Raw genomic sequence first — 21,614 nt, 5'->3', positions numbered from 1 at the left:
GTTTGATATCACATCCCATGCCATGGGAAGGTCTCAGGTTTGCTAGAAGCATTAAGATATCACATCTCATGCTATCGGAAGGGTCTCAGGATTGGATTGGGAAGGAGTTGGATATCGCATCTCATGCTATAGGAAGGGTCACAGGTTTGAATTGGAAGGAGTTGGATATCACAGCTCATGTTATAGGAAGGGTATCAGGATTGGAATGGGAAGGACTTTGATATCACATCTCATGCTATCGGAAGGGTCTCAGGATTGGATTGGGAAGGAGTTAGATATAACATCTCATGTTATAGGAAGGGTCTCAGGATTGGATGGGAAGAGTTGGATATCATATCTCATGCTATAGGAAGGGTATCAGGATGGGAATGGGAAGGACTTTGATATCACATCTCACGCTATAGGGAGGGTCTCATGTTTGGTATTAGAAGCATTGAGATATCACATCTCATGTTATAGGAAGGGTCTCAGGTTTGTTATTAGAAGCATTGAGATATCACATCTCATGTTATAGGACAGTCTCAGGTTTGGTATTAGAAGCATTGAGATATAACATCTCATGGTATAGGACGGGTCTCAGGATTGGATGGGAAGAGTTGGATATCACATCTCATGCTATAGGAAGGGTCTCAGGTTTGGTAGAAGCATTGAGATATCACATCTCATTCTATAGGAAGTGTCTCAGGATTGGAATGGGAAGGAGTTGGATATCACATATCATGGTAAAGAAAGAGTCTCAGGTTTGGAAGGGGAAGGATTTGGATATCACATCTCAAGCTATAGGACGGGTCTGTGGTTTGGTATTAGAAGCATTGAGATATCATATCTCATGCTATCGGAAGGGTCTCAGGATTGGATTGCAAAGGAGTTGGATATCACATCTCATGTTATCGGAAGGGTCTCAGGATTGGATTGGGAAAGAGTTGGATATACCATCTCATGTTATAGGAAGGCTCTCAGGTTTGTTATTAGAAGCATTGAGATATCACATCTCATGTTATAGGACAGTCTCAGGTATGGTATTAGAAGCATTGAGATATCATATCTCATGGTATAGGACGGGTCTCAGGATTGGAATGGGAAGGAGTTGGATATCACATCTCATGCTAAAGGAAAGGTCTCAGGTTTGGAAGGGAAAGGATTTGGATATCACATCTCAATTTATAGGACGGGTCTGTGGTTTGGTATTAGAAGCATTGAGATATCATATCTCATGCTATAGGAAGGGTCACAGGTTGGAATTGGAAGGAGTTGGATATCACATCTCATGTTATAGGAAGGGTATCAGGATTGGAATGGGAAGGACTTTGATATCACATCTCGCTATAGGGAGGGTCTCAGGTTTGGTATTAAAAGCATTGAGATATCACATCTCATGCTATCAGAAGGGTCTCAGGATTGGATTGGGAAGGAGTTGGATATCACATCTCATGTTATAGGAAGGGTCTCAGGTTTGGTATTAGAAGCATTGAGATATCACATCTCATGCTATCGGAAGAGTCACAGGTTGGAATTGGAAGGAGTTGGATATCACATCTCATGCTATCGGAAGGGTCTCAGGATTGGAATGGGAAGGAGTTGGATATCACATCTCATGCTATAGGGAGGGTCTCAGGTTTGATATTAGAAGCATTGAGATATCATATCTCATGCTATCGGAAGGGTCTCAGGATTGGATTGGGAAGGAGTTGGATATCACATCTCATGTTATAGGACGGGTCTCAGGATTGGATGGGAAGAGTTGGATATCACATCTCATGCCATAGGAAGGGTCTCAGGATTGGAATGGGAAGGATTTGGATATCACATCTCAAGTTATAGGACGGGTCTGTGGTTTGGTATTAGAAGCATTGAGATATCATATCTCATGCTATCGGAAGGGTCTCAGGATTGGAATGGGAAGGACTTGGATATCACATCTCATGTTATAGGAAGAGTCTCAGGTTTGTTATTAGAAGCATTGAGATATCACATCTCATGTTATAGGACAGTCTCAGGTTTGATATTAGAAGCATTGAGATATCACATCTCATGCTATCGGAAGGGTCTCAGGATTGGATTGGGAAGGAGTTGGATATCACATCTCAAGTTATAGGACGGGTCTGTGGTTTGGTATTAGAAGCATTGAGATATCACATCTCATGCTATCGGAAGGGTCTCAGGATTGTATTGGGAAGGAGTTGGATATCATATATCATGCTATAGGAGGGGTCTCAGGATTGGAATGGGAAGGAGTTGGATATCACATCTCATGATAATGGAAGGGTGTCAGGTTTGGAAGGGGAAGGATTTGGATATCACATCTCAAGTTATAGGACTGGTCTGTGGTTTGGTATTAGAAGCATTGAGATATATCTCATGCTATCGGAAGGGTCTCAGGATGGGATTGGGAAGGAGTTGGATATCACATCTCATGTTATAGGAAGGGTCTCAAGATTTGAATGCGAAGGACTTGGATATCACATCTCATGTTATAGGAAGGTTCTCAGGTTTGTTATTAGAAGCATTGAGGTATCACATCTTATGTTATAGGACAGTCTCAGGTTTGGTATTAGAAGCATTGAGATGTAACATCTCATAGTATAGGACGTGTCTCAGGATTGGAATGGGAAGGAGTTTGATATCACATCCCATGCCATGGGAAGGTCTCAGGTTTGCTAGAAGCATTAAGATATCACATCTCATGCTATCGGAAGGGTTTCAGGATTGGATTGGGAAGGAGTTGGATATCGCATCTCATGCTATAGGAAGGGTCACAGGTTTGAATTGGAAGGAGTTGGATATCACAGCTCATGTTATAGGAAGGGTATCAGGATTGGAATGGGAAGGACTTTGATATCACATCTCATGCTATCGGAAGGGTCTCAGGATTGGATTGGGAAGGAGTTAGATATAACATCTCATGTTATAAGAAGGGTCTCAGGATTGGATGGGAAGAGTTGGATATCATATCTCATGCTATAGGAAGGGTATCAGGATGGGAATGGGAAGGACTTTGATATCACATCTCACGCTATAGGGAGGGTCTCATGTTTGGTATTAGAAGCATTGAGATATCACATCTCATGTTATAGGAAGGGTCTCAGGTTTGTTATTAGAAGCATTGAGATATCACATCTCATGTTATAGGACAGTCTCAGGTTTGGTATTAGAAGCATTGAGATATAACATCTCATGGTATAGGACGGGTCTCAGGATTGGAATGGGAAGGAGTTTGATATCACATCTCATGCCTTAGGAAGGTCTCAGGTTTGGTAGAAGCATTGAGATATCACATCTCATTCTATAGGAAGTGTCTCAGGATTGGAATGGGAAGGAGTTGGATATCACATATCATGGTAAAGAAAGAGTCTCAGGTTTGGAAGGGGAAGGATTTGGATATCACATCTCAAGCTATAGGACGGGTCTGTGGTTTGGTATTAGAAGCATTGAGATATCATATCTCATGCTATCGGAAGGGTCTCAGGATTGGATTGCAAAGGAGTTGGATATCACATCTCATGTTATCGGAAGGGTCTCAGGATTGGATTGGGAAAGAGTTGGATATACCATCTCATGTTATAGGAAGGCTCTCAGGTTTGTTATTAGAAGCATTGAGATATCACATCTCATGTTATAGGACAGTCTCAGGTATGGTATTAGAAGCATTGAGATATCATATCTCATGGTATAGGACGGGTCTCAGGATTGGAATGGGAAGGAGTTGGATATCACATCTCATGCTAAAGGAAAGGTCTCAGGTTTGGAAGGGAAAGGATTTGGATATCACATCTCAATTTATAGGACGGGTCTGTGGTTTGGTATTAGAAGCATTGAGATATCATATCTCATGCTATAGGAAGGGTCACAGGTTGGAATTGGAAGGAGTTGGATATCACATCTCATGTTATAGGAAGGGTATCAGGATTGGAATGGGAAGGACTTTGATATCACATCTCGCTATAGGGAGGGTCTCAGGTTTGGTATTAAAAGCATTGAGATATCACATCTCATGCTATCAGAAGGGTCTCAGGATTGGATTGGGAAGGAGTTGGATATCACATCTCATGTTATAGGAAGGGTCTCAGGTTTGGTATTAGAAGCATTGAGATATCACATCTCATGCTATCGGAAGAGTCACAGGTTGGAATTGGAAGGAGTTGGATATCACATCTCATGCTATCGGAAGGGTCTCAGGATTGGAATGGGAAGGAGTTGGATATCACATCTCATGCTATAGGGAGGGTCTCAGGTTTGATATTAGAAGCATTGAGATATCATATCTCATGCTATCGGAAGGGTCTCAGGATTGGATTGGAAAGGAGTTGGATATCACATCTCATGTTATAGGACGGGTCTCAGGATTGGATGGGAAGAGTTGGATATCACATCTCATGCCATAGGAAGGGTCTCAGGATTGGAATGGGAAGGATTTGGATATCACATCTCAAGTTATAGGACAGTCTCAGGTTTGGTATTAGAAGCATTAAGATATCATATCTCATGCTATCGGAAGGGTCTCAGGATTGGAATGGGAAGGATTTGGATATCACATCTCATGTTATAGGAAGGGTCTCAGGATTGGAATGGGAAGGAGTTGGATATCACATCTCATGCTATAGGGAGGGTCTCAGGTTTGATATTAGAAGCATTGAGATATCATATCTCATGCTATCGGAAGGGTCTCAGGATTGGATTGGGAAGGAGTTGGATATCACATCTCATGTTATAGGACGGGTCTCAGGATTGGATGGGAAGAGTTGGATATCACATCTCATGCCATAGGAAGGGTCTCAGGATTGGAATGGGAAGGATTTGGATATCACATCTCAAGTTATAGGACGGGTCTGTGGTTTGGTATTAGAAGCATTGAGATATCATATCTCATGCTATCGGAAGGGTCTCAGGATTGGAATGGGAAGGACTTGGATATCACATCTCATGTTATAGGAAGAGTCTCAGGTTTGTTATTAGAAGCATTGAGATATCACATCTCATGTTATAGGACAGTCTCAGGTTTGATATTAGAAGCATTGAGATATCACATCTCATGCTATCGGAAGGGTCTCAGGATTGGATTGGGAAGGAGTTGGATATCACATCTCAAGTTATAGGACGGGTCTGTGGTTTGGTATTAGAAGCATTGAGATATCACATCTCATGCTATCGGAAGGGTCTCAGGATTGTATTGGGAAGGAGTTGGATATCATATATCATGCTATAGGAGGGGTCTCAGGATTGGAATGGGAAGGAGTTGGATATCACATCTCATGATAATGGAAGGGTGTCAGGTTTGGAAGGGGAAGGATTTGGATATCACATCTCAAGTTATAGGACTGGTCTGTGGTTTGGTATTAGAAGCATTGAGATATATCTCATGCTATCGGAAGGGTCTCAGGATGGGATTGGGAAGGAGTTGGATGTAACATCTCATAGTATAGGACGTGTCTCAGGATTGGAATGGGAAGGAGTTTGATATCACATCCCATGCCATGGGAAGGTCTCAGGTTTGCTAGAAGCATTAAGATATCACATCTCATGCTATCGGAAGGGTTTCAGGATTGGATTGGGAAGGAGTTGGATATCGCATCTCATGCTATAGGAAGGGTCACAGGTTTGAATTGGAAGGAGTTGGATATCACAGCTCATGTTATAGGAAGGGTATCAGGATTGGAATGGGAAGGACTTTGATATCACATCTCATGCTATCGGAAGGGTCTCAGGATTGGATTGGGAAGGAGTTAGATATAACATCTCATGTTATAGGAAGGGTCTCAGGGTTGGATGGGAAGAGTTGGATATCATATCTCATGCTATAGGAAGGGTATCAGGATGGGAATGGGAAGGACTTTGATATCACATCTCACGCTATAGGGAGGGTCTCATGTTTGGTATTAGAAGCATTGAGATATCACATCTCATGTTATAGGAAGGGTCTCAGGTTTGTTATTAGAAGCATTGAGATATCACATCTCATGTTATAGGACAGTCTCAGGTTTGGTATTAGAAGCATTGAGATATAACATCTCATGGTATAGGACGGGTCTCAGGATTGGATGGGAAGAGTTGGATATCACATCTCATGCTATAGGAAGGGTCTCAGGTTTGCTAGAAGCATTGAGATATCACATCTCATTCTATAGGAAGTGTCTCAGGATTGGAATGGGAAGGAGTTGGATATCACATATCATGGTAAAGAAAGAGTCTCAGGTTTGGAAGGGGAAGGATTTGGATATCACATCTCAAGCTATAGGACGGGTCTGTGGTTTGGTATTAGAAGCATTGAGATATCATATCTCATGCTATCGGAAGGGTCTCAGGATTGGATTGCAAAGGAGTTGGATATCACATCTCATGTTATCGGAAGGGTCTCAGGATTGGATTGGGAAAGAGTTGGATATACCATCTCATGTTATAGGAAGGCTCTCAGGTTTGTTATTAGAAGCATTGAGATATCACATCTCATGTTATAGGACAGTCTCAGGTATGGTATTAGAAGCATTGAGATATCATATCTCATGGTATAGGACGGGTCTCAGGATTGGAATGGGAAGGAGTTGGATATCACATCTCATGCTAAAGGAAAGGTCTCAGGTTTGGAAGGGAAAGGATTTGGATATCACATCTCAATTTATAGGACGGGTCTGTGGTTTGGTATTAGAAGCATTGAGATATCATATCTCATGCTATCGGAAGGGTCTCAGGATTGGAGTGGGAAGGAGTTGGATATCACATCTCATGTTATAGGAAGGGTCTCCGGATTGAAATGGGAAGGATTTGGATATCACATCTCATGTTATAGGAAGGGTCTCAAGATTGTTATTAGAAGCATTGAGATATCGCATCTCATGTTATAGGACAGTCTCAGGTTTGGTATTAGAAGCATTAAGATATCATATCTCATGCTATCGGAAGGGTCTCAGGATTGGAATGGGAAGGATTTGGATATCACATCTCATGTTATAGGAAGGGTCTCAGGATTGGAATGGGAAGGAGTTGGATATCATATCTCATGCTATAGGAAAGGTCTCAGGTTTGGTAGAAGCATTGAGATATCACATCTCAGGCTATGGGAAGGGTCAAAGGATTGGAATGGGAAGGAGTTGGATATCACATCTCATGCTATAGGGAGGGTCTCAGGTTTGGTATTAATAGCATTGAGATATCACATCTCATGCTATAGGAAGGGTCTCAGGATTGGATGGGAAGGAGTTGGATATCACATTTCATGCTATAGGAAGGGTCTCAGGTTTGGTAGAAGCCTTGAGATATCACATCTCATGCTATAGGAAGGGCCTCATGATTGGAATGGGAAGGAGTTGGATATCACATCTCATGCTATCGGAAAGGTCTCAGGTTTGGTAGAAGCATTGGGATATCACATCTCATGCTATAGGAAGGGCCTCATGATTGGAATGGGAAGGAGTTGGATATCACATCTCATGCTATCGGAAAGGTCTCAGGTTTGGTAGAAGCATTGGGATATCACATCTCATGCTCTCGGAAGGGGCTCAGGATTGGAATGGGCAGGACTTGGACATCACATCTCACTCTATAGGAAGGGTCTCAGGTTTGTTATTAGAAGCATTGAGATATAACATCTCATGGTATAGGACGGGTCTCAGGATTGGAATGGGAAGGAGTTTGATATCACATCTCATGCCTTAGGAAGGTCTCAGGTTTGGTGGAAGCATTAAGATATCACATCTCATGCTATCGGAAGGGTCTCAGGATTGGATTGGGAAGGAGTTGGATATCCCATCTCATGCTATAGGAAGGGTCACAGGTTGGAATTGGAAGGAGTTGGATATCACATCTCATGTTATAGGAAGGGTATCAGGATTGGAATGGGAAGGACTTTGATATCACATCTTGCTATAGGGAGGGTGTCAGGATTGGTATTAGAAGCATTGAGATATCACATCTCATGCTATCAGAAGGGTCTCAGGATTGGATTGGGAAGGAGTTGGATATCACATCTCATGTTATAGGAAGGGTATCAGGTTTGGTATTAGAAGCATTGAGATATCACATCTCATGCTATCGGAAGAGTCACAGGTTGGAATGGGAAGGAGTTGGATATCACATCTCATGCTATAGGGAGGGTCTCAGGTTTGATATTAGAAGCATTGAGATATCATATCTCATGCTATCGGAAGGGTCTCAGGATTGGATTGGGAAGGAGTTGGATATCACATCTCATGTTATACGACGGGTCTCAGGATTGGATGGGAAGAGTTGGATATCACATCTCATGCCATAGGAAGGGTCTCAGGATTGGAATGGGAAGGAGTTGGATATCACATCTCATGCTAAAGGAAGGGTCTCAGGTTTGGAGGGGGAAGGATTTGGATATCACCTCTCAAGTTATAGGACGGGTCTGTGGTTTGGTATTAGAAGCATTGAGATATCATATCTCATGCTATCGGAAGGGTCTCAGGATTGGAATGGGAAGGACTTGGATATCACATCTCATGTTATAGGAAGAGTCTCAGGTTTGTTATTAGAAGCATTGAGATATCACATCTCATGTTATAGGACAGTCTCAGGTTTGATATTAGAAGCATTGAGATATCACATCTCATGCTATCAGAAGGGTCTCAGGATTGGATTGGGAAGGAGTTGGATATCACATCTCAAGTTATAGGACGGGTCTGTGGTTTGGTATTAGAAGCATTGAGATATCACATCTCATGCTATCGGAAGGGTCTCAGGATTGTATTGAGAAGGAGTTGGATATCACATATGTTATAGGAAGGCTCTCAGGTTTGTTATTAGAAGCATTGAGATATCACATCTCATGCTATCGGAAGGGTATCAGGATTGGATTGGGAAGGAGTTAGATATCACATCTCATGTTATAGGAAGGGTCTCAGGATTGGAATGGGAAGGATTTGGATATCACATCTCATGTTATAGGAAGGGACTCAGGTTTGTTATTAGAAGCATTGAGATATCGCATCTCATGTCATAGGACAGTCTCAGGTTTGGTCATAGCAGCATTGAGATATCATATCTCATTGTATAGGACGGGTCTCAGGATTGGAATGGGAAGGAGTTGGATATCATATATCATGCTATAGGAGGGGTCTCATGATTGTAATGGGAAGGAGTTGAATATCACATCTCATGATAAATGAAGGGTCTCAAGTTTGGAAGGGGAAGGATTTGGATATCACATCTCAAGTTATAGGACTGGTCTGTGGTTTGGTATTAGAAGCATTGAGATATATCTCATGCTATCGGAAGGGTCTCAGGATTGGATTGAGAAGGGGTTGGATATCACATCTCATGTTATAGGAAGGGTCTCAGGATTGGAATGGGAAGGAGTTTGAAATCACATCTCATGCCATGGGAAGGTCTCAGGTTTGCCAGAAGCATTAAGATATCACATCTCATGCTATCGGAAGGGTCTCAGGATTGGATTGGGAAGGAGTTGGATATCGCATCTCATGCTATAGGAAGGGTCAAAGGTTTGAATTGGAAGGAGTTGGATATCACAGCTCATGTTATAGGAAGGGTATCAGGATTGGAATGGGAAGGACTTTGATATCACATCTCATGCTATCGAAAGGGTCTCAGGATTGGATTGGGAAGGAGTTGGATATAACATCTCATGTTATAGGAAGGGTATCAGGATGGGAATGGGAAGGACTTTGATATCACATCTCACGCTATAGGGAGGGTCTCAGGTTTGGTATTAGAAGCATTGAGATATCACATCTCATGTTATAGGAAGGGTCTCAGGTTTGTTATTAGAAGCATTGAGATATCACATCTCATGTTATAGGACAGTCTCAGGTTTGGTATTAGAAGCATTGAGATATAACATCTCATGGTATAGGACGGGTCTCAGGATTGGATGGGAAGAGTTGGATATTACATCTCATGCTATAGGAAGGGTCTCAGGTTTGGTAGAAGCATTGAGATATCACATCTCATTCTATAGGAAGGGTCTCAGGATTGGAATGGGAAGGAGTTGGATATCACATATGGTAAAGGAAGGGTCTCAGGTTTGGAAGGGGAATGATTTGGATATCACATCTCAAGCCATAGGACGGGTCTGTGGTTTGGTATTAGAAGCATTGAGATATCATATCTCATGCTATCGGAAGGGTCTCAGGATTGGATTGCGAAGGAGTTGGATATCACATCTCATGTTATCGGAAGGGTCTCAGGATTGGATTGGGAAAGAGTTGGATATAACATCTCGTTATAGGAAGGCTCTCAGGTTTGTTATTAGAAGCATTGAGATATCACATCTCATGTTATAGGACAGTCTCAGGTTTGGTATTAGAAGCATTGAGATATATCTCATGGTATAGGACGGGTCTCAGGATTGGAATGGGAAGGAGTTGGATATCACAACTTATGCTATAGGAAGGGTCTCAGGTTTGGAAGGGGAAGGATTTGGATATCACATCTCAATTTATAGGACGGGTCTGTGGTTTGGTATTAGAAGCATTGAGATATCATATCTCATGCTATCGGAAGGGTCTCAGGATTGGAGTGGGAAGGAGTTGGATATCACATCTCATGTTATAGGAAGGGTCTCAGGTTTGTTATTAGAAGCATTGAGATATCGCATCTCATGTTATAGGACAGTCTCAGGTTTGGTATTAGAAGCATTAAGATATCATATCTCATGCTATCGGAAGGGTCTCAGGATTGGAATGGGAAGGAGTTGGATATCACATCTCATGCTATCGGAAAGGACTCAGGTTTGGTAGAAGCATTGGGATATCACATTTCATGCTATAGGAAGGGTCTCAGGATTGGAATGGGAAGGAGTTGGATATCACATCTCATGCTAAAGGACAGGTCTCAGGTTTGGAAGGAAACGATTTGGATATCACATCTCAAGTTATAGGACGGGTCTCGGGATTGGAATGGGAAGGAGTTGGATATCACATCTAATGCTAAAGGACAGGTCTCAGGTTTGGAAGGAAACGATTTGGATATCACATCTCAAGTTATAGGACGGGTCTGTGGTTTGGTATTTGAAGCATTGAGATATCAAATCTCATGCTATAGGTAGGGTCTCAGGTTTGGCATTAATAGCATTGGGATATCTCATCTCATGCTCTCGGAAGGGTCTCAGGATTGGATTGGGAAGGAGTTGGATATCACATCTCATGTTATAGGAAGGGGCTCAGGATTGGAATGGGAAGGACTTGGACATCACATCTCACGTTATAGGAAGGGTCTCAGGTTTGTTATTAGAAGCATTGAGATATCACATCTCATGTTATAACCTGAGACTGTCATGGACAGTCTCAGGTTTGGTATTAGAAGCATTGAGATACAACATCTCATGGTATAGGACGGGTCTCAGGATTGGATTGGGAAGGAGTTTGATATCACATCTCATGCCTTAGGAAGGTCTCAGGTTTGGTTGATGCATTAAGATATCACATCTCATGCTATCGGAAGGGTCTCAGGATTGGATTGGGAAGGATTTGGATATCACATCTCATGTTATAGGAAGGGTATCAGGATTGGAATGGGAAGGACTTTGATATCACATCTCGCTATAGGGAGGGTCTCAGGTTTGGTATTAGAAGCATTGAGATATCACATCTCATGCTATCAGAAGGGTCTCAGGATTGGATTGGGAAGGAGTTGGATATCACATCTCATGTTATAGGAAGGTTCTCAGGTTTGGTATTAGAAGCATTGAGATATCACATCTCATGCTATCGGAAGAGTCACAGGTTGGAATTGGAAGGAGTTGGATATCTCATCTCATGCTATCGGAAGGGTCTCAGGATTGGAATGGGAAGGAGTTGGATATCACATCTCATGCTATAGGGAGGGTCTCAGGTTTGATATTAGAAGCATTGAGATATCATATCTCATGCTATCGGAAGGGTCTCAGGATTGGATTGGGAAGGAGTTGGATATCACATCTCATGTTATAGGACGGGTCTCAGGATTGGATGGGAAGAGTTGGATATCACATCTCATGCCATAGGAAGGGTCTCAGGATTGGAATGGGAAGGATTTGGATATCACATCTCAAGTTATAGGACGGGTCTGTGGTTTGGTATTAGAAGCACTGAGATATCATATCTCATGCTATCGGAAGGGTCTCAGGATAGGAATGGGAAGGACTTGGATATCACATCTCATGTTATAGGAAGAGTCTCAGGTTTGTTATTAGAAGCATTGAGATATCACATCTCATGTTATAGGACAGTCTCAGGTTTGATATTAGAAGCATTGAGATATCACATCTCATGCTATCGGAAGGGTCTCAGGATTGGATTGGGAAGGAGTTGGATATCACATCTCAAGTTATAGGACGGGTCTGTGGTTTGGTATTAGAAGCATTGAGATATCACATCTCATGCTATCGGAAGGGTCTCAGGATTGTATTGGGAAGGAGTTGGATATCATATATCATGCTATAGGAGGGGTCTCAGGATTGGAATGGGAAGGAGTTGGATATCACATCTCATGATAAAGGAAGGGTCTCAGGTTTGGAAGGGGAAGGATTTGGATATCACATCTCAAGTTATAGGACTGGTCTGTGGTTTGGTATTAGAAGCATTGAGATATCACATCTTATGTTATAGGGCAGTCTCAGGTTTGGTATTAGAAGCATTGAGATGTAACATCTCATAGTATAGGACGGGTCTCAGGATTGGAATGGGAAGGAGTTTGACATCACATCTCATGCCATGGGAAGGTCTCAGGTTTGCTAGAAGCATTAAGATATCACATCTCATGCTATCGGAAGGGTCTCAGGATTGGATTGGGAAGGAGTTGGATATCGCATCTCATGCTATAGGAAGGGTCACAGGTTTGAATTGGAAGGAGTTGGATATCACAGCTCATGTTATAGGAAGGGTATCAGGATTGGAATGGGAAGGACTTTGATATCACATCTCATGCTATCGGAAGGGTCTCAGGATTGGATTGGTAAGGAGTTGGATATCACATCTCACGCTATATGGAGGGTCTCAGGTTTGGTATTAGAAGCATTGAGATATCACATCTCATGTTATAGGACAGTCTCAGGTTTGGTATTAGAAGCATTGAGATATAACATCTCATGGTATAGGACGGGTCTCATGATTGGATGGGAAGAGTTGGATATCACATTTCATGCTATAGGAAGGGTCTCAGGTTTGGTAGAAGCATTGAGATATCACATCTCATTCTATAGGAAGGGTCTCAGGATTGGAATGGGAAGGAGTTGGATATCACATATCATGGTAAAGGAAGGGTCTCAGGTTTGGAAGGGGAAGGATTTGGATATCACATCTCAAGCTATAGGACGGGTCTGTGGTTTGGTATTAGAAGCATTGATATATCATATCTCATGCTACCGGAAGGGTCTCAGGATTGGATTGCAAAGGAGTTGGATATCACATCTCATGTTATCGGAAGGGTCTCAGGATTGGATTGGGAAAGAGTTGGATATAACATCTCATGTTATAGGAAGGCTCTCAGGTTTGTTATTAGAAGCATTGAGATATCACATCTCATGTTATAGGACAGTCTCAGGTTTGGTATTAGAAGCATTGAGATATCATATCTCATGGTATAGGACGGGTCTCAGGATTGGAATGGGAAGGAGTTGGATATCACATCTCATGCTAAAGGAAGGGTCTCAGGTTTGGAAGGGAAAGGATTTGGATATCACATCTCAATTTATAGGACGGGTCTGTGGTTTGGTATTAGAAGCATTGAGATATCATATCTCATGCTATCGGAAGGGTCTCAGGATTGGAATGGAAAGGAGTTGGATATCACATCTCATGTTATAGGAAGGGTCTCCCGATTGAAATGGGAAGGATTTGGATATCACATGTCATGTTATAGGAAGGGTCTCAGGTTTGTTATTAGAAGCATTGAGATATCGCATCTCATGTTATAGGACAGTCTCAGGTTTGGTATTAGAAGCATTAAGATATCATGTCTCATGCTATCGGAAGGGTCTCAGGATTGGAATGGGAAGTATTTGGATATCACATCTCATGTTATAGGAAGGGTCTCAGGATTGGAATGGGAAGGAGTTGGATATCACATCTCATGCTATCGGAAAGGACTCAGGTTTGGTAGAAGCATTGGGATATCACATTTCATGCTATAGGAAGGGTCTCAGGATTGGAATGGGAAGGAGTTGGATATCACATCTCATGCTAAAGGACAGGTCTCAGGTTTGGAAGGAAACGATTTGGATATCACATCTAAAGTTATAGGACCGGTCTCGGGATTGGAATGGGAAGGAGATGGATATCACATCTCATGCTAAAGGACAGGTCTCAGGTTTGGAAGGAAACAATTTGGATATCACATCTCAAGTTATAGGACGGGTCTGTGGTTTGGTATTTGAAGCATTGAGATATCAAATCTCATGCTATAGGGAGGGTCTCAGGTTTGGTATTAATAGCATTGAGATATCACATCTCATGCTATAGGAAGGGTCTCAGGATTGGAATGGGAAGGAGTTGGATAACATATCTCATGCTATAGGAAGGGTCTCAGGTTTGGTAGAAGCATTGAGATATCACATCTCAGGCTATGGGAAGGGTCAAAGGATTGGAATGGGAAGGAGTTGGATATCACATCTCATGCTATAGGGAGGGTCTCAGGTTTGGTATTAATAGCATTGAGATATCACATCTCATGCTATAGGAAGGGTCTCAGGATTGGATGGGAAGGAGTTGGATATCACATTTCATGCTATAGGAAGGGTCTGAGGTTTGGTAGAAGCCTTGAGATATCACATCTCATGCTATCGGAAGGGGCTCAGGATTGGAATGGGAAGGACTTGGACATCACATCTCACGTTATAGGAAGGGTCTCAGGTTTGTTATTAGAAGCATTGAGATATCACATCTCATGTTATAACCTGAGACTGTCATGGACAGTCTCAGGTTTGGTATTAGAAGCATTGAGATATAACATCTCATGGTATAGGACGGGTTTCAGGATTGGAATGGGAAGGAGTTTGATATCACATCTCATGCCTTAGGAAGGTCTCAGGTTTGGTTGAAGCATTAAGATATCACATCTCATGCTATCGGAAGGGTCTCAGGATTGGATTGGGAAGGAGTTGGATATCCCATCTCATGCTATAGGAAGGGTCACAGGTTGGAATTGGAAGGAGTTGGATATCACATCTCATGTTATAGGAAGGGTATCAGGATTGGAATGGGAAGGACTTTGATATCACATCTCGCTATAGGGAGGGTCTCAGGTTTGGTATTAGAAGCATTGAGATATCACATCTCATGCTATCAGAAGGGTCTCAGGATTGGATTGGGAAGGAGTTGGATATCACATCTCATGCTATCGGAAGGGTCTCAGGATTGGAATGGGAAGGAGTTGGATATCACATCTCATGCTATAGGGAGGGTCTCAGGTTTGGTATTAGAAGCATTGAGATATCACATCTCATGCTATCGGAAGAGTCACAGGTTGGAATTGGAAGGAGTTGGATATCACATCTCATGCTATCGGAAGGGTCTCAGGATTGGAATGGGAAGGAGTTGGATATCACATCTCATGCTATAGGGAGGGTCTCAGGTTTGATATTAGAAGCATTGAGATATCATATCTCATGCTATCGGAAGGGTCTCAGGATTGGATTGGGAAGGAGTTGGATATCACATCTCATGTTATAGGACGGGTCTCAGGATTGGATGGGAAGAGTTGGATATCACATCTCATGCCATAGGAAGGGTCTCAGGATTGGAATGGGAAGGATTTGGATATCACATCTCAAGTTATAGGACGGGTCTGTGGTTTGGTATTAGAAGCACTGAGAAATCATATCTCATGCTATCGGAAGGGTCTCAGGATTGGAAAGGGAAGGACTTGGATATCACATCTCATGTTATAGGAAGAGTCTCAGGTTTGTTATTAGAAGCATTGAGATATCACATCTCATGTTATAGGACAGTCTCAGGTTTGATATTAGAAGCATTGAGATATCACATCTCATGCTATCGGAAGGGTCTCAGGATTGGATTGGGAAGGAGTTGGATATCACATCTCAAGTTATAGGACGGGTCTGTGGTTTGGTATTAGAAGCATTGAGATATCACATCTCATGCTATCGGAAGGGTCTCAGGATTGTATTGGGAAGGAGTTGGATATCACATCTCATGATAAAGGAAGGGTCTCAGGTTTGGAAGGGGAAGGATTTGGATATCACATCTCAAGTTATAGGACTGGTCTGTGGTTTGGTATTAGAAGCATTGAGATATATCTCATGCTATCGGAAGGGTCTCAGGATTGGATTGGGAAGGAGTTGGATATCACATCTCATGTTATAGGAAGGGTCTCAAGATTTGAATGGGAAGGACTTGGATATCACATCTCATGTTATAGGAAGGGTCTCAGGTTTGTTATTAGAAGCATTGAGGTATCACATCTTATGTTATAGGACAGTCTCAGGTTTGGTATTAGAAGCATTGAGATGTAACATCTCATAGTATAGGACGGGTCTCAGGATTGGAATGGGAAGGAGTTTGATATCACATCTCATGCCATGGGAAGGTCTCAGGTTTGCTAGAAGCATTAAGATATCACATCTCATGCTATCGGAAGGGTCTCAGGATTGGATTGGGAAGGAGTTGGATATCGCATCTCATGCTATAGGAAGGGTCACAGGTTTGAATTGGAAAGAGTTGGATATCACAGCTCATGTTATAGGAAGGGTATCAGGATTGGAATGGGAAGGACTTTGATATCACATCTCATGCTATCGGAAGGGTCTCAGGATTGGATTGAGAAGGAGTTGGATATAACATCTCATGTTATAGGAAGGGTCTCAGGATTGGATGGGAAGAGTTGGATATCATATCTCATGTTATAGGAAGGGTATCAGGATGGGAATGGGAAGGACTTTGATATCACATCTCACGCTATAGGGAGGGTCTCAGGTTTGGTATTAGAAGCATTGAGATATCACATCTCATGTTATAGGAAGGGTCTCAGGTTTGTTATTAGAAGCATTGAGATATCACATCTCATGTTATAGGACAGTCTCAGGTTTGGTATTAGAAGCATTGAGATATAACATCTCATGGTATAGGACGGGTCTCAGGATAGGATGGGAAGAGTTGGATATCACATCTCATGCTATAGGAAGGGTCTCAGGTTTGGTAGAAGCATTGAGATATCACATCTCATTCTATAGGAAGGGTCTCAGGATTGGAATGGGAAGGAGTTGGATATCACATATCATGGTAAAGGAAGGGTCTCAGGTTTGGAAGGGGAAGGATTTGGAAATCACATCTCAAGCTATAGGACGGGTCTGTGGTTTGGTATTAGAAGCATTGAGATATCATATCTCATGCTACCGGAAAGGTCTCAGGATTGGATTGCAAAGGAGTTGGATATCACATCTCATGTTATCGGAAGGGTCACAGGATTGGATTGGGAAAGAGTTGGATATAACATCTCATGTTATAGGAAGGCTCTCAGGTTTGTTATTAGAAGCATTGAGATATCACATCTCATGTTATAGGACAGTCTCAGGTTTGGTATTAGAAGCATTGAGATATCATATCTCATGGTATAGGACGGGTCTCAGGATTGGAATGGGAAGGAGTTGGATATCACATCTCATGCTAAAGGAAGGGTCTCAGGTTTGGAAGGGGAAGGATTTGGATATCACATCTCAATTTATAGGACGGGTCTGTGGTTTGGTATTAGAAGCATTGAGATATCATATCTCATGCTATCGGAAGGGTCTCAGGATTGGAGTGGGAAGGAGTTGGATATCACATCTCATGTTATAGGAAGGGTCTCCGGATTGAAATGGGAAGGATTTGGATATCACATCTCATTTTATAGGAAGGGTCTCAGGTTTGTTATTAGAAGCATTGAGATATCGCATCTCATGTTATAGGACAGTCTCAGGTTTGGTATTAGAAGCATTAAGATATCATATCTCATGCTATCGGAAGGGTCTCAGGATTGGAATGGGAAGGATTTGGATATCACATCTCATGTTATAGGAAAGGTCTCAGGATTGGAATGGGAAGGATTTGGATATCACATCTCATATTATAGGAAGGGTCTAAGGTTTGTTATTAGAAGCATTGAGATATCACATCTCATGTTATAGGACAGTCTCAGGTTTGGTATTAGAAGCATTGAGATATCATATCTCATGCTATCGGAAGGGTCTCAGGATTGGAATGGGAAGGAGTTGGATATCACATCTCATGCTAAAGGAAGGGTCTCAGGTTTGGAAGGGGAAGGATTTGGATATCACATCTCAAGTTATAGGACAGGTCTCTGGTTTGGTATTAGAAGCATTGAGATATCATATCTCATGCTATCGGAAGGGTCTCAGGATAGGATTGGGAAGTAGTTGGATATCACATCTCATGTTATAGGAAGGGTCTCAAGATTGGAATGGGAAGGACTTGGATATCACATCTCATATTATAGGAAGGGTCTCAGGTTTGTTATTAGAAGCATTGAGATATCACATCTCATGTTGTAGGACAGTCTCAGGTTTGGCATTAGAAGCATTGAGATATAACATCTCATAGTATAGGACGGGTCCCAGGATTGGAATGGGAAGGAGTTTGATATCACATCTTCTGCCATGGGAAGGTCTCAGGTTTGCTAGAAGCATTAAGATATCACATCTCATGCTATCGGAAGGGTCTCAGGATTGGATTGGGAAGGAGTTGGATATCACATCTCATATTATAGGAAGGGTCTCAGGTTTGTTATTAGAAGCATTGAGATATCACATCTCATGTTATAGGACAGTCTCAGGTTTGGTATTAGAAGCATTGGATATAACATCTCATAGTATAGGACGGGTCTCAGGATTGGAATGGGAAGGACTTTGATATCACATCTCACGCTATAGGGAGGGTCTCAGGTTTGGTATTAGAAGCATTGAGATATCACATCTCATGCTATCGGAAGGGTCTCAGGATTGGATCGGGAAGGGGTTGGATATAACATCTCATGTTATAGGAAGGGTCTCAGGATTGGATGGGAAGGAGTTGGATATCACATATGGTAAAGGAAGGGTCTCAGGTTTGGAAGGGGAATGATTTGGATATCACATCTCAAGCTATAGGACGGGTCTGTGGTTTGGTATTAGAAGCATTGATATATCATATCTCATGCTACCGGAAGGGTCTCAGGATTGGATTGCAAAGGAGTTGGATATCACATCTCATGTTATCGGAAGGGTCTCAGGATTGGATTGGGAAAGAGTTGGATATAACATCTCATGTTATAGGAAGGCTCTCAGGTTTGTTATTAGAAGCATTGAGATATCACATCTCATGTTATAGGACAGTCTCAGGTTTGGTATTAGAAGCATTGAGATATCATATCTCATGGTATAGGACGGGTCTCAGGATTGGAATGGGAAGGAGTTGGATATCACATCTCATGCTAAAGGAAGGGTCTCAGGTTTGGAAGGGAAAGGATTTGGATATCACATCTCAATTTATAGGACGGGTCTGTGGTTTGGTATTAGAAGCATTGAGATATCATATCTCATGCTATCGGAAGGGTCTCAGGATTGGAGTGGGAAGGAGTTGGATATCACATTTCATGTTATAGGAAGGGTCTCCGGATTGAAATGGGAAGGATTTGGATATCACATCTCATGTTATAGGAAGGGTCTCAGGTTTGTTATTAGAAGCATTGAGATATCGCATCTCATGTTATAGGACAGTCTCAGGTTTGGTATTAGAAGCATTAAGATATCATATCTCATGCTATCGGAAGGGTCTCAGGATTGGAATGGGAAGTATTTGGATATCACATCTCATGTTATAGGAAGGGTCTCAGGATTGGAATGGGAAGGAGTTGGATATCACATCTCATGCTATCGGAAAGGACTCAGGTTTGGTAGAAGCATTGGGATATCACATTTCATGCTATAGGAAGGGTCTCAGGATTGGAATGGGAAGGAGTTGGATATCACATCTCATGCTAAAGGACAGGTCTCAGGTTTGGAAGGAAACGATTTGGATATCACATCTCAAGTTATAGGACGGGTCTCGGGATTGGAATGGGAAGGAGTTGGATATCACATCTCATGCTAAAGGACAGGTCTCAGGTTTGGAAGGAAACAATTTGGATATCACATCTCAAGTTATAGGACGGGTCTGTGGTTTGGTATTTGAAGCATTGAGATATCAAATCTCATGCTATAGGGAGGGTCTCAGGTTTGGTATTAATAGCATTGAGATATCACATCTCATGCTATAGGAAGTGTCTCAGGATTGGAATGGGAAGGAGTTGGATATCATATCTCATGCTATAGGAAGGGTCTCAGGTTTGGTAGAAGCATTGAGATATCACATCTCAGGCTATGGGAAGGGTCAAAGGATTGGAATGGGAAGGAGTTGGATATCACATCTCATGCTATAGGGAGGGTCTCAGGTTTGGTATTAATAGCATTGAGATATCACATCTCATGCTATAGGAAGGGTCTCAGGATTGGATGGGAAGGAGTTGGATATCACATTTCATGCTATAGGAAGGGTCTGAGGTTTGGTAGAAGCCTTGAGATATCACATCTCATGCTATAGGAAGGGCCTCATGATTGGAATGGGAAGGAGTTGGATATCACATCTCATGCTATCGGAAAGGTCTCAGGTTTGGTAGAAGCATTGGGATATCACATCTCATGCTCTCGGAAGGGTCTCAGGATTGGATTGGGAAGGAGTTGGATATCACATCTCATGTTATAGGAAGGGGCTCAGGATTGGAATGGGAAGGACTTGGACATCACATCTCACGTTATAGGAAGGGTCTTAGGTTTGTTATTAGAAGCATTGAGATATCACATCTCATGTTATAACCTGAGACTGTCATGGACAGTCTCAGGTTTGGTATTAGAAGCATTGAGATATAACATCTCATGGTATAGGACGGGTCTCAGGATTGGAATGGGAAGGAGTTTGATATCACATCTCATGCCTTAGGAAGGTCTCAGGTTTGGTTGAAGCATTAAGATATCACATCTCATGCTATCGGAAGGGTCTCAGGATTGGATTGGGAAGGAGTTGGATATCCCATCTCATGCTATAGGAAGGGTCACAGGTTGGAATTGGAAGGAGTTGAATATCACATCTCATGTTATAGGAAGGGTATCAGGATTGGAATGGGAAGGACTTTGATATCACATCTCGCTATAGGGAGGGTCTCAGGTTTGGTATTAGAAGCATTGAGATATCACATCTCATGCTATCAGAAGGGTCTCAGGATTGGATTGGGAAGGAGTTGGATATCACATCTCATGTTATAGTAAGGGTCTCAGGATTGGAATGGGAAGGAGTTGGATATCACATCTCATGCTATCGGAAAGGACTCAGGTTTGGTAGAAGCATTGGGATATCACATTTCATGCTATAGGAAGGGTCTCAGGATTGGAATGGGAAGGAGTTGGATATCACATCTCATGCTAAAGGACAGGTCTCAGGTTTGGAAGGAAACGATTTGGATATCACATCTCAAGTTATAGGACGGGTCTGTGGTTTGGTATTTGAAGCATTGAGATATCAAATCTCATGCTATAGGTAGGGTCTCAGGTTTGGTATTAATAGCATTGGGATATCACATCTCATGCTCTCGGAAGGGTCTCAGGATTGGATTGGGAAGGAGTTGGATATCACATCTCATGT

Source organism: Ambystoma mexicanum, chromosome 12 (genome assembly GCF_040938575.1).
Source record: "Ambystoma mexicanum isolate Mex_15411 chromosome 12, UKY_AmexF1_1, whole genome shotgun sequence".
NCBI classification, from domain to species: Eukaryota; Metazoa; Chordata; class Amphibia; order Caudata; family Ambystomatidae; genus Ambystoma; species Ambystoma mexicanum.
This window is presented reverse-complemented; position numbering follows the sequence as displayed.